Source organism: Phalacrocorax carbo, chromosome Z, assembly GCF_963921805.1.
Source record: "Phalacrocorax carbo chromosome Z, bPhaCar2.1, whole genome shotgun sequence".
Lineage (NCBI taxonomy): Eukaryota > Metazoa > Chordata > Aves > Suliformes > Phalacrocoracidae > Phalacrocorax > Phalacrocorax carbo.
The window spans coordinates 69,507,064-69,521,450 of NC_087548.1; the positions used below are offsets into that span (position 1 = coordinate 69,507,064).

At 50.4% G+C, this 14,387-nt stretch overlaps 1 protein-coding gene across 1 annotated transcript in view; it reads left to right on the plus strand.

Annotated features, from left to right (window-relative positions):
- The first annotated feature begins 392 nt into the window (after positions 1-392).
- CORO2A (coronin 2A) overlaps positions 393-14,387 on the plus strand; it is a 60,793-nt gene continuing 46,798 nt past the window's right edge. The window contains exon 1 of the mRNA XM_064438451.1: positions 393-513. The gene's annotated coding sequence lies outside the window, so the exon portion shown is untranslated. The remainder of the gene's footprint in view (positions 514-14,387) is intronic.

Consider the following 14,387-nt stretch of genomic DNA (forward strand, 5'->3'; position numbering starts at 1 on the left):
GATGTCAAAGTCCTGATGCTGTCGGGATGATCTCCTAGGAAAATGCACCTAGCCTTTACAATGTTCGTCCAGACACAGAGCTGGGGGACTCACCCGCAGTGATGACTGTGATGGGGAGCTGCGCGTGTTGGCCCAGGTCGGCTGGCTCCCCAAGCGCAGGGAAAGGGGAGGTGCTTGAGCGCTTTGCTGTGGTTACGGAGGGGCTCGCCTCACATCCCCAGCTTCCCGCGGCAGCCCGCGCCCAGGGGTAAGGGCACACCCGGACCGGACCGGACCGGACCGGATCCCCCCGACCCGGAAAGGCGCTGCGCAGCCCCGGGGGCTCGGATTCCGCCTCAGGGGGGCAGCGCGGAGCCCCCGAGCCCCGCCGGCACTTCCCGGCTGCGGGGCGCGGCTCGGGGGACGGGCCGGGGCGGGGCCGGCAGGCGGACCGGGCACAGCGCGGCACGCCCACGCACTGCCGTTCCCACGCGCACGCCCTTCGAGCTGCCGGACCCCGCCGCCAGCGGAAAGGTACGAGACCGAGGGGGCTGCCGGGGGCGCTGGGTGTAGTGGGGCCGGGCCGCGCGTGGGCAGGGCCGGCCGGGGCACCTGCCACACCCCGGCCCCCGCGGAGCCCGGCGGCACTGGGGAGCGGAGCGGGGGTCGCCTTCCTCAGCCCCGCGCCGTGGGGTGCCGCAGACCCCCGCCCCACCCCGCCTTGTGCGGAGCCGCCGCGGGGGCACCGGCGGCCGGGGATGCGGTGCTGGCCGCGCCCTCCGCGGGCATGGTTCCCGCTCCCCAGCACCGCCCTGCCCTTGGGCCGCTCCCGCAGGTAACTGCGGTGGGGGGGCGGATTTTCTGTGCGGAGCGCGGCGGACCGAGAGCCGGCCCCCGGTCGGAGACCCCGGCCCCGGGGCGGAGGGGTCTGTGGCCGGGCGGGCTCTGCTACGAGGTGCAACAGGGCTTCTTGCCGGTTTGAGGCAGGTGGGAGTCAGCATCGTGCCGCCAGCCCCGGGAAGCTGCTCCGCTTCCTGCCGACCATGCACACCGCTGCAGGGGTGCCACGGTGTGGCATCTGTGCAACTTTGCTTACGATGTAATACCATAACCTCATCTGTGGCTCTGTGCGTGCCTGTGAGTGTCGAATTTGGCCCCTCTGTGCTGGAGCCGTGGGGATTTTGGGTGCTTGATATCAGTGCAGGTCACAGCTTGCGTGGAGCACGATGACAGCCGCATAAGCGACATCTGGGAGATGATCTCTGGCAGCGGGGTCTCCTGGTGCCAGTTCGCCTCCAGGGCGAGCCCTTGAAGGGCGTCTTAGGTTCAGGCAGCACAGCTTTGGAGCACGGCTTCTCCCCCGCGGGCCTGGGCTTGGAGCCGCAGCTCTGTCAGGGGCGAAGGCAGGCTGTTGTGAAGGGGTATGTAATGATGACAGCACTTCGCAAAACAAGTCCCTCCGTGGCCTGGGGAGGGCAGCTACGTGCAGTGTCTTGCCGAACATCCATTGTTCACCCTGCAGGGAGTGGTGCCCTCCTTGTCTTGCAGCGGAGCGTGGAAAAGCAGCCCTGCAGCATCCTGGCTGTTCCGAATAACCCTGTTCACTTACATCTCGTAAGAAGGCACCGTATTTGCTGCAGTCCCTGTAAAGAGAAGCCCGTCCAGGCAAATTAACCTCTTCTGGCCTCTTGGGTGCTCGAGGAAAGTGATTTCTGCAGAGAATTCGGAGAACACTTCGGGGGAGGTTGGGTGTCGGTTGTCTTTTCAGCTTCCCAACGCAGGCTCCCCGGTGGCTTAACAAAGGAGCAGCCTGTGTAGCCCTGTTGTTCCCTTTGTTCTCCCCCTGGCTGTCTGTTCTTTGGAGAGCTCAGATCAATTCTGGGTTGATCAGAGAGATAGGGAGGGACTGATTGAGACATGCAGGGAGTTCATGTTTTGGTGTGAGCATTTCAGGAAACGCTAGAGGAAGGCTTTGGGATGTGGAATAGGGTGGAGCTGGTTGCTTCTTAGAGACAAGGCAAAAGGGAGGTGTTTTCATCTGTGCTGGTGTTGTTTGGTGAATTAGCATTATTGCAGACATGCTATAGCTCCATCAATGAGAGGCATTTCAAATTCATTCAATCCATTATGCCATAGCAACAAATCAAACCCCGACATCTCCTAGAGCTGCTGTAGACCTGGGAAATGCGAGGCCCAGGCACTGGAGACATTTGGACAAAGAGCCAGACAGTTTTGCTGCCTGCACCCCAGCTCAGCCCCAACCTCCTCCTGACCTCTTCCTTGGAGGCAAAGCAGCTCTGCATGAGTGTGCTGGTTTTGCAAGAGGCAGAGGGAGACTGCTGCCCTCTGCACCATCTGCACCAGCCTGGCCAGCAGCGTTGCTCACTGTCCTATTGATTGGACTGGTTGCTGGCTGTGTCTGTGCAGCAGGTGGGTGTCCTGATAGCAGGTAAGGGTATTTCCAGATGTGGTGGATTTCTCACTCTCCTTTCCCCGCAGTGGGAAATTTCTCCCTGTCTCTTCACTATGTTGGTTTGTCCCCTCCGAGCAGATTTCTTGCTCAGAAAATGCCAGGAATGGATAGTATTTTGAATGTTTCTGTCTGCTGCATCTGTTAGTAGCTGGATAATGAGTGGATTTTGTGTTGTCTGACTGGCAGGTTTCTGTGAGTCTCCGTCTAGGTGGGTTGGCACTGGGCAGGGGGCTGGCCTCATGAACTGCTTTGTGGTGCCTCTGCAAGGGCAGTTCTCCCTTGCCTGTGGGCTGTCTGGACTGCCAGATGCCTGAGTGCTATGTGGATGGACCATGTTTTGGGGGTGTACACTTGAGTACAGAGCAGGTTCCTCTGCTGTGAGCTGCAGGTGTCCAGGCACACAGGTGCTTCAGTGTGACAGAGACTAAGGGAGAGAACTGATGACTTTGGCAAATCCCCAGAAGTGAAGGTGATATTTTGGAGTGAGAGACAGCTGCCTCAGGGGCAAGCTAAGATAGACTTTGCACATGACCTTGCAGGCTTCTCATATGTTGTGGTCAGTTCACTTCCTCTGATGTTTCTGTAATCCATGCCGCGCAGCAGCTGCACAGCACGAAGTCTTCATCCCACCCTGGTGGGCCCTGATTTCCACAGAAGGGGTTTTGATGGGGAAGCTGTTGGAGAGTGGGGTGGGTTGTGGCAGGTGTGATAGAGACTTTCTGAGAAAAAACAGGGTGGAGGGAAACTGTCCTACATCAGTTCCCCACCATCCACTCTTGGTTGTTCCAAGGGGACCTTGGCAGAGTCCTGATCCTTAATGGCCAGATGCGGTCCTCCACTCTCATAAATTGAACCTCTCCAAGAAAGTTTGCTTGAAGTGTTTGCTTCAACAAAAACAAACAAACAAAAAAAAAAACCCACAAACAAAAACCATTACCTTATCTGAGTATTCCCATCTGCCAGTTACAAACAGCAGCAGTCTTTTTTAGCAATAAAATGGTAGCCAGTATTAGAGTTGGCCAGTGGGCTGATGTCTGCGCAGCTGCTGAGGAACTTGCTGCTAAACCTGCTCAGACTCAAGGGGACCTGTGGACCCATCCTTGGTGAGGCTGGACATGGCTGCTCTTTGAAACAGCAAGGGCTGGCTGCCCCTTGATGCACAACCAGGTCACAGGCAGTCTGGTCTGTTGCTCCCATGGCAAGAGGGCATCAGAGGCAATAATGCAGGGAGGTGTTCCACATGTAGTCATTACCTGACTTCCCTTAAGTGCATGTTAAGCTGCTCTGGCTGCAGAGAGCTGATGAGGCAAACAGCCTGCAGCACATAGCAATTACACTGATGTACCTTCTGCCTCTCCAAAGGAGAAACAGGAAAGACCTTTAGATCATTTGGAGGCTGTATGGACTGAAGGGGATTGACACTCACAGGGTTCTACTGGCTTGCAAGAAGAAGCCAGACTGGCCTAGTATTTCCAGGGATTTCCCCTCTGCGGTATTACAGGCTTGCCAGCAATTCTCCATTTTGAAAATATACCCTGCAGGGCTCTATTAGGGTAATGCTGATGCTTATGATTTCCAAAGCACTTTGAAATTCACAAATAGGACTTTCTGACCCTCAGCCAAGAAAAACCCTTTGTAAAGCTTGTAGACATGCTGCTGCCCATGGTAGGACCAATGATAGTGTGCAGCTCCAAGTCCTGTTCTCTCTTCCCCTCTTGACCTGCTCCTTGCTATATTTCACACACTCACATTTTCCAGAGCAGTGCCCAAAGTTTGGCCTCTCTTCCTCTCTCTTCTAAGCATCCTTCTGGGCTCTGGTTTGTGCAAGGGTTTCTTTCCAGTCTGCTGAGTGGCTGTGCTCTTTATCTCTGTGCCAGGAAACACGGACATTCCTACCTGCAGAGAGGAGGTCTTCTGCACTGATGACTCTGCCCGCACTGCCTCTCTCCCTATGAGGGACAAAGTCACTGAGGAAAATAAGGAAGACAAAGCAGCAGAAATTCCCAGCATTTGTGATATTTTTATCACTGAGATTGAGACAAAGTCCATGGAAACTGATTAGATAGCTTCCAGGAAAGCAGGAGAGGCCAAACTCCATCTTGTTCTTCCTCCTGCAGCTCTGAGAGCTGTGCTTAAACAGGAGAGGAGGCAACGCCCGTGGGGAGAGCTCCTGCCAGGAAAAGGCGGCTGGGCAAGGCTCTCCAGGTCAGGGTACACAAGTAAAGCGAATATGAGCATTATGGCTCCAGCTTCTACATAGAGTAGAGCAGGGACAGTCAGAAGAAAGGTGCAGGCAGGAGCCAAGGCAAGTACTGGGCCTACTCCCAAGAGCAGAAATCAAGCAATCCTTGCTCTACAGGTACCATGATTTAAACTCTTGCAGCGTGCTGGTGTAGAGGGCTGAAATCCTCCTTGGGAGAGTCAGAAAGCTCTGGATCCTGTCCCAGGTTTTCTGGGAACCACAGGCAGAGTGCATGGGTACCACTTGGTAGATGAGTGCCTTTTTCTCAGACATTGCCCTCTCTGTGGGTTGGGGTATGGACTGATGCAGCAGGTGAACGAGAGCATGTGCAAGTGCAGGACTGGAAGCAGCGGATCTCTCCCAAAGCTGCTGTCCTACTCCAGCTTCGCTGGGGTCTCCTCTAGCCAGGGAGCATTTGCATGTAGCACATTTTGCTTTCTGCCAAAAGGACCCTTGAAGTGGTGCTGCCCCTGAATGCCACCCAGTGTCACTGTCACAATGGCAACCTGTGCTGAATCCAGCAATAGGCTTTTTACCACCCACTGTAGCACAGTAGCTCTTCACTCATCAGATATCTGTGGAGTTTTGCTTTCCAGGCTGTGGAAAGTTCATCTCTGCCAGTGCCGTTCAGCTCTCAGCCACCTTCCATGTGGTTACGAGTGAGTTTATTTAAACCAGTGTTTTAGAGTGCTTGCCCTGGGCAAGAACAGTCAAGTCTTGGAAAATACAAAACATATTGCCTTGGAAAAGTGTAGCTACCGTTTTGCCTGAACTGCTGTCACAGTTGCTGTGCTCCTCTCTAAGCAATCTCACGTTGATGTTATTGGGAACACTGGTAATGAGATGATGCCAGGAAGGACCAATCTTCCTTGTCATCCTCTGGTTTCTTCTGTTCTATCTGGCTCCTAAAAGCAGCCTGTGCTGGCAACAAAATTGCAGGGTAATAGGTACAGAGAACCCAGACAGCTCTTTAATTGCAATAGACAAATAGATTGTCTTGCTAACATCTACTTAAATGTAATTAGTTCACATTATTTTTCTCTGCCATTTTATCTAATTTAATTTGAATACCAAAATACACACACACAGGAACAAAAGCAAAATCAGAATAGCATTGCTTCAAGTTCCTGCTTTCATAATATTCAGCTTCTACATATAGAGGCTCTTTTCCTTACAGTCAGGGAGGATCACACTCTCTCTTCTGACCCCTCCTGCCTGTGGTCATAGCTGTGGCTCATGTTTCTCTTTGAATTTGAGATGTTCTTGATGTCAGTAACTGATGCCTGAAGATTAACTGAAAAGATTTATTTTGCTAATGATAGCCTGGCATCTGATAGCCTCCACAGAAATCAATAGGAGTTCAGTGTCTTGCAGTTTTAAAAATCATAGCACTCCTTTAAAGGCCTAATAGGGATCGAAGGGCTTGACTTTACAGCTCCTTGCACCTATTTGAGGCTCACGACCCTCACCATACATTAGAATCATAGAATCATAGACTGTCCTGAGTTGGAAAGGACCCACAATGATCATTGAGTCCAATTCCTGTCCTCGCACAGGACAACCCCAAATTCACACCATATCTCTGAGGACGTTGTCCAAATGCTTCTTGAATATCGCCAGGCTGGTGCAGTGATGCCTCCCTGGGGAGCCTGTTCCAGGGCTCCGCCACCCTCTGGTGGGGGGGAAGAACCTTTTCCTAATATCCAGCCTAACCCCCGCCCCGGCACACCTTCCTGCCATTCCCTCGGGTCCTGTCACTGGTCCCCAGAGAGGAGAGATCAGCGCCTGCCCCTCCTCCTCCCCTTGTGAGGAAGCTGCAGACCGCCATGAGGGCTGCCCTCAGCCTCCTCCAGGCTGAACAAGCCAAGTGACTTTAGCCACTCCTCGTATGGTTTCTCCTCTAAACCCTCACCAGCTTTGTGGCCCTCCTCTGGACACTCTCCAGTAGCTTTATATCCTTAATGTACTGTGGCACCCAAAACTGCACACAGCACTCGAGGTGAGGCTGCACCAGCCCTGTGCAGTAGCTATGGGTCTCATGCACCCTGCCAGGAAAACCAAGTCTTGGAGCAGAAAAACCCAACCCCTCACTAAGATTTTAAAAGTTCAAGTGAAAAGTTGACACTTTTGTCTTTCTTGGTGCCTGGGTTGTGTTTTGGTGAACTCTTGGTTCCTGTGGAGTTGAAAAGATCAAGAGCCTCTTGTATCCTTATAGTTAATGGATTCTTCAATCTGGTTGACAAACCAGAATGAGAACCAGTAGCTGGAAGCAGAAGTTATTATTTGGCAAAATAATAAGGCAGTTGTGTTTTTAGCAGCAAAGAGGAGGAATCATGGGAAGAGCTTCCCAGGATGATGTATTGCTAAAAATTTGAACAGGATGATTTTCCAAATAATGCTCTCAGCATGTTCTTCTCAGCTTTGCCTTCTGGGCCCGAAGGTGGTATTCTTGTTCCCCAACGTGACAGCTAGCTTTCTCTCCTGAGTTTTGTCTTGTGGTCACTGGATTGTTGACAGTTTGAAGGCAGGAGTCCTCTGAGCCACTTTGGACATTGACTGTAAGTGGAGATGGACTTCACTGACTCTGTTGGCTGGAGATCTGGAGAGGGAGGGGTAGGTGACTCATCCTCATGGAGGCAGGACACTGTGTAGGATGGGTTCCTGCCTCTGCAGGTGGTGTGTGTTGACTGACTGAGGTCACAGTTATAAGCCAGACAGAGGCTTAGCAGGATGGTTTTCTTGCTGTAGTACCTCCACCTTTGGAGATTTTCAGAACTCACATGGACAAGGCCCGGAGGAACCTGGCCTGACTTCGACGCTGACTGTACTTTGACCAGGAGTTTGGGCTGCTGACCCTCAGAGACCACTTCCAGCCTAAATTTGCCTGTGATTCTGTGATGATAGTGGAAGTGAAAACCTGGTTATTTTTATATATATATATATATATCTGTAACAAAGGAACGAAAGTTCCAAGATATTAAACCAGGGAGACACATAGCTAAAGTCTACCTGAAAAGTCTACCTTCGTTGCTATCTCCCATGCTTTTTCCCAACACTTAAGCCAAGTGTTGAACTTTGATGAGCGGTGAGTATCCCTAACTTTCTGCTGTGGCACACGTATCTGCCTTATTGGTCCATCCACTGGACAGAGGCAAGATATCAAAGGATGTTCTTGAGTATATTGTGGTCGTCCTTGAGCTTTCAAAACACATTTCAATAAAGCTTACCTTGCTGTTAGCTTGAGGAATCTTACTGTTTAGAGCTTGGTTTTAGTGGTCAGCCCTTTGTAGGGTGTTAGTGGAACAGGACTTCTTAAGCTTGATTAAGAGGAGATCTGTTTGATGTGTAAAGAGGGAACTGAAGTGGCAATTTCTCTACCTCTCTTTTGGTTTTGAGAAACCAGTAAAACCAGTCTTTATCTTGTGTATGAGTTTTTGTATTTCAGAAGAGTTTTCTCCTGTCCTACCTATTCTTCCTTCCCTGACAGTATGATTTGCAACATGAACTTTTCTGTAGCTTCATAACAGCTTTTGTCTTACATATTAAACCAGTATAGCAGTATTTATACTCTTGTTATGGGGGTTAGAAGATTAATGGCACAGACACCATATGTAGCAGTAGCAGGGTTTCACACACCTCTCGTTGTGGGGTTTGGCTGCTGCTGGTTCCATTGGCCACTGGCAATACAGGCAGATGATCACGTGGTGTCTTAGTGTGTAAGTCTGGAAATGCGCAAGTGTCTTGAGCTCCTGGAGAAAGGCAAGTCTTCCACAGGAAAAACAGATCTTTATTTTGAGCTCTTTCTAAAAACCTCTCCCTTTCTTTACTTCCATATCTGCCTGTGTCATTGTCTGCTGTCCTTCCTGTGCCTGGAGTTCCCTGGCATCACAGGGTGCCCCAGGTGTCACGCAGGGCAGCGGTAGTACTCTCCTGCAGCCCTTAAGCCTGCTCAGGGACCCCTCTATGGGCCTGTTCCCACCTGCTGTCATCTCTGGCTGAGCAAGAGGTGGGAGCACATGGCACTGACTCTCCTCTGGCTCTGAGCAGTCTGCAGGAGTTTTCTGGAGCATGAAGACTTCCCCTGGAACTGAAAAGCCCTAGATGCAGATGTAATTTCATGAATGCATATAAGATACCCAGAGGAAACTGCATATTCCGTCAGGTGCAGTGTGGCCCAGTGTGTCCTACCCAGTGCTTTTCTTCTCACTGTTCTTCACACAGACAGTCTTTGTTTTTACTGCTTAAGGCATGGAGATTTCATCCCAAACTGCCTGGCCTGCATTATGTCAGGAGTTCAAATGCTGCTTTAATTCACAGACTTAAAGGGCTGTGCTACCTTTATTTTTTTTTTCTTTCCTCCTTTCTGCTGGCACTGTGGAAAGATCAAATACTGTCTGGGTACATCTACAGTGCAGCTGTGTCTTGAATGCTTCATGCCATGCTAGGTTTCTGCAACTCATTGAGGATCTGGTAGTGTAGAGAAGAAGGCAGAGAGGGACAACCGTTTAGCTTGGAAAAGGTATGTCTGAAAAGGGATATGACATATGGCCTTTGACATATGGTAGGATGATGGGATGGAGAGTTCAGATAGGGAGTGACTGTTCCTCTGTCTTTCACTGCACAGGAACTACAGGGTACAGATAAACAGTGGAACTCATTGACACAGGATGTTGGGGATGTGGTTAAAGAAAAGCTATTAGATGAATCTGTGGGTGGAAAATTCATTAGGAATGGCTAAACAGACAGGTAAGCCTGTGGCTCAAAAAGTCCCTGAGGCACAGATTCCCAGAGCTGCCTCAAAGGCAGAGAAAAGATGATTTTGTTGGCATGGATATCAGCTATGCTGGAGAAATAGGCTGGCATGGAAAGTTGTGGTATTAGAGGGAGAGAGAGCGAGCCTGTAGCGGGGAGGTCAGCTGGGATGTGGAGGTTGTGCCAGTGGTGCTCCCCAGCTGGAAGGGCTGGAGACAGGGGTGGTGCAAAGGGGCAGAAATGGAAGATGATCAGAATTCGTACTGGAGGGGATATGCAAAAAGACTGGCAGGAATGAAATATGTAGGAAACAATCTACTATATGGAAGGAGAGACTGATCATCACTGATAGATGGGAGGTGCGAAAAGGGGGACTGGTCACAGAGGAGAGCAGTGACGCTGAACAGAATGATCAGAGATGGAGGAATACCCAAAACCAATATATGAGAACAATACTTGGAGGAGAGGAGGTAAAGAAAATAGTCTATCTGAAGATAGGCAAGGCTGAAGGTCAAGCAGAGAGGGATGTCTATGGAAAAGTGTCTGTGCAGTGACTGCCCTCACTTCTCTGTTAACTCTAGCCACATCTACAGTGCAAGAGAAGTAGACCTGTGAAGTGAAAGAGGTGGTACCAGGACTTTGTATCCACAGCCATTTTGGATATTTTAATTGACCCAGCTGGTCCCATTAGCAGATGGAGTGCACTGCGTGTTCTGATCCTGGAATAATATTAGTCTCACCTGGAGGAAAGCCTGCCTGCATGCTCCAAGATGGCTTTGCAATCCAAACTGGAGTGCAATAAATGGCAGCAATAAGGAGATTTGCTTCAAAGGCATGCTCCCAGTCTGAACCAAATACTACTTCTGCACTTACACTGATGGATTCCGTTCAGAGTGATGCCACTGGTTTCCCAGAGACTGTGCATTTGCCAAGCCTAGTGGGTGAATGAATGGGCACACAATCCCATTTCCCTGGCAGGGAAAGCATGGGTAGTCCTCCCACTTAGTCAGCATCAATCAAAGCCAGACTAAGAACCAAAAAGAGCAAAACTGAACGTGCTATCTCTGCTCTAAATGGTGAATTGATTTTAAAAGTTGTGATGTGGCAGAAGAAATCAATGGTTGTTCTAAAACATGCCTTTGCCACACTCTTGCTGGCTTGTCATGCATCAGATAAATGGGCCTGCTGTTAGAGCTCAAAGGTGTGTTAGGAGTTTTCTGGAGAACAGAGAGATGTCAATTCTGTTTTAATCGGCCAGCCAAAGAGAAAAGCCTCAGCTGGAATTACAAAGCAATTCCACTGGTGCTGCATGGGTGTGGGAGAGCTCCCCACACTCCTCTTTTCTGTGGGTCCCTAAAAAATTTTTACATGCAGATGATGCTGCAAGAGAGGTGGAAGAACTCTGCAGCTATGGGCTTCAGAGAAGCCTGATGCTGCCTGCCACCTTTCAAAGAACAAGGTCCCCCTGCCATTGCTTCCAGAAGGACAGGGACCGTTTCCCTTTGCTCCTGGCTCATGATGGGGAAACCCACAGCTGGTCCTTCTCTAGTCCATGGTAGTAGGTACCTGTGTCTTTTGCTGCCAAAATGATTTACTAACAGCAGGGTGCAACTCCTGGAAGGCCAGTTACAGAGCCAGGCTCTTCTTGGCAGTGACAGAGTGTAACAAGGAGAAAAGGATGCAAGCTGCAGCTGGGGGGAAGGAGGTCAGACTTTAGAGAAGGCTGCATCCCCAGGAGAGTGGTGCAGCCCTGGGACCAGGCAGGTGGAGGCCTTCATCCTTGGGGGTTTTGAAGGCTCCACATCTGCCCTGATTTAGAGCTATGGGCAGGTTCACTGTAAGGCTGGACTGGAGGCCACCAGAGGCAATGTCCCCTAGCCTGTGTCCTTGCATCTGTGCTTGTGCTTTTGTGCCCAGGCAGTCAGGGCATGGTTAGTGCCCCAGCTCTGTAGAAGTTTCCATTTTTGGCTGGTTGATCAGACCCTCAGTTTTTCCAGGTAGCTTTGGAGATGAGAACCTAAGGCCAGGCTAGGTCTCGCTGTCCAGAATCTCATCATGTCCTGAAAGCATTCTAACCTGTGGGCTGGTTAGTGCACAAATCTTCAGTTATGGGGGAATGCGGTTACATTACATCACATTAGATGTAACGGCTGTATCTTCAGACATTCAAGTGAAGTGTGAAGCCTCCAAACCTTCACAGAACTCAGGAGAAACATCTGCACTTGGTATATTTCCACTGTCTCGCCATCCTGCTGGCCCCTTCAGATTTCCTAATGTATCGTGTCCTGGAGGCAGCCACAACTCCTCAGCTAGGCAGAAGACGTTTGGGAAGAACTCTGGCTAGCCTGGTGGACCCCGCTTGGACTCCTGTGGGCAACTAGCCAAGGTCTTGGGATTCCCTGAAGGTGGCCAAATCCCCTAAACCAGTGATGCTCAACTTTGCTGCAAGGAAAGCCTTATGTATGGTAGCCTTTAGCTGAGATACCCCATCTGCCAGATGTCTGCAGGCATGCTTAGACCTCATGATAAAGACCAGTGGAACCAAGCATTCCTATCTGCCCAAACAACATGGCAGGCTACGGAGACCCAGCTCTATCTTTACAATGGAGAGCTGAACTTTGGTTTCTGAAACTCAGAATCCGGCTTGGCCTTAAATAGCAGGAAACTTCTTCCAGTGAAACAGGAGAGTGAAAGCATGGTGTTCTGGTTTCAGGAGAAACTGCTGAGCTTGCAGAGCGTCAGATGATGTGTTTTTCAAGGCTGCTTTTCTGACAAGAAATGTGGCAATGTCTCTTAAAGTTTGTGCATATCACCACTTCCCTTTTATAATGACTTTTTTCTGGGAGGGGAGGGGGTGGGAGGGCAGAGGAGGCTTCCAGTTTTTATTGTTCTTTGAACCATGATTGTTGTATTTGCTTTTCTTTCATAACATAGCAGTATCCTGCCAGCGTAGAAAACTCTGTAAGGTGGAATTTGCCCTCTTACTGAATTCAGAAGCACATTAGTACTCACAAGGAAGTTGATAAGCAATAATATTTTCTTCGCTGCTGGGTAACCAGTAGAACGAAAGAGGGTTTTGTCTCTGGAGAATGCAGGCAAGTCAGCTTTATCTTTCTGCTGGAATACACAGGCTATCTCAGAAACCTGGAGGTGAACCAGGGGAAAGAGGGGCTTGCTGTCCAAAGGGGCTGGGGTGGCCCCATCTCTGCTTCAGTCATACTGCCTCCTGCCCTTTCTGGGAGCTCTGATAAGTCTAATGAAACCGAACTGAGTTTCGGGGTCATTTTGGGTTTTCCCAGACTTTCACACTCCTCTAACCCACTACTGTATTTCTTAATGGCCATGTTGACTGAAGCTGTTTGTGTCCTCAACGCATCATCTTTTTTTCTGGCAGAGCTTGCAGAGTAGGGGCACCATGTGAAGCAGACATGGGACATATGGTGAAGGGGGAGGCTGAACTGCCAGAAAATGGTGTTATCGAGTGTGGGATCATCCCTTTTGGGACATACAGAAGACCAAAGACAAGTTTCTTCACACTTGTTAGAGGGTGGGCCTTGCTCTTCAACTTGATCTCTAGCTGACATTGGCTTAAAAATATTTATGAAGCAACTTTTCCTGTGGCCTGGGGTGTTTCACTGCCTGTGCCTGAGTAAGAGGTGTGAACCTGCAGGAATTGGAGCTCTAGGCACCACTGGCAGCAGAGTGGCAGTGATGGTGCCACAGGTGCCTCAGGTTCCCTCGCTCCAGGGTGAATCACTTTGGTTCTTCATGCGAAGAGCGGTGCTTCTCTGGGCACTGCAGTGAAGTCCAAGGTCTGGCAACAGACCCTCCATGGGCACTTCCCAGCCCCTGGGCTTCCTAGGCAACCTGGAGGCTCCCAGCCTGCTTTGTCTTTCATGAGGGGAAATCTCATGAGAGTTCACCCTTGTGAACTTCAGTAAAGATAAATGTCAACTTCTGCCCCTCATTTGCAGCAGCTCCCTGTAGGTCTATCTGGCAAGAAAGCAGCATTCCAGTGGAAGCCACGAGGGTCCTGGTGGGCAGCAAGTTTAGCCAGAGTCATCCAGGTAACTTTGCAAGCCCTGAAGGCCAACTGCAGCTTGAGATTCTCCACAAGGCTGTAGGCAGACAGGTTTCCCAAGGAGTCTGTGGGATCTCCATCCTTGTCAGTCTTCCAAACTCAGCTGGACAGTCTGAGCTGCCTATGTACTGAGCTTTGCTGTGCACTGAGGATAGGCCTCAGGACCTACAGCAGTGCTTCCTGGCCTCATTTTTTCCTGTGATTCTGTATGCTTTATTGTTGTAATTTCTTTTTGCTTCTCCTGCTTGTCCCAGCAGAGGGTCAAGTGCACATTCAGTGTCAGGCTTGGAAGAGACCCCAACAATAAAATAAAGAACAGGTGACAATTCAACCAGTACTTCATGACATGGCTTCACTTTACAATGTTCTGGGGGATGCTACCCAAAATACAGTCTTGAGCTCCTTGTCAGATGAGGTGATAGGAGAGTCTGAGCCTGTTGGGAGCTGCCTGAGGCTGTGGTCTCTGCCACTTTTTCTCTTTGCTTTTTTCTCTGCTCCTGGCCATTGCTGCTGGCTGTGTAGGGAAAACCCAGTTAAAAATAACCTGGCTGAGCTATTTTTGTGAGGCATATATGCTCCCTTATCCATCTCCCTGGTGTGCCAGTGTGACAGAAGAGCACAGCTATGGAGTAATACCAGGTGGTGGGGATGTGGCAGTACTGTGAGCAGGTGTCACCATCAGGGAGTTTTTTTGCTGGACCCTGTTGGGCATTGCTGTTGGCCTTGGGGAGTGCATTGTGGCTTCAACTTTGAATACAAATACAGTTGGAAAGCACAGCCAGGATGGGCACTGGATTTTTGCTGTCTCAACTGTGCCATGTGGAGAGTGGTCTTGTTTCACCCCTGGCAGTGCTAGCCTG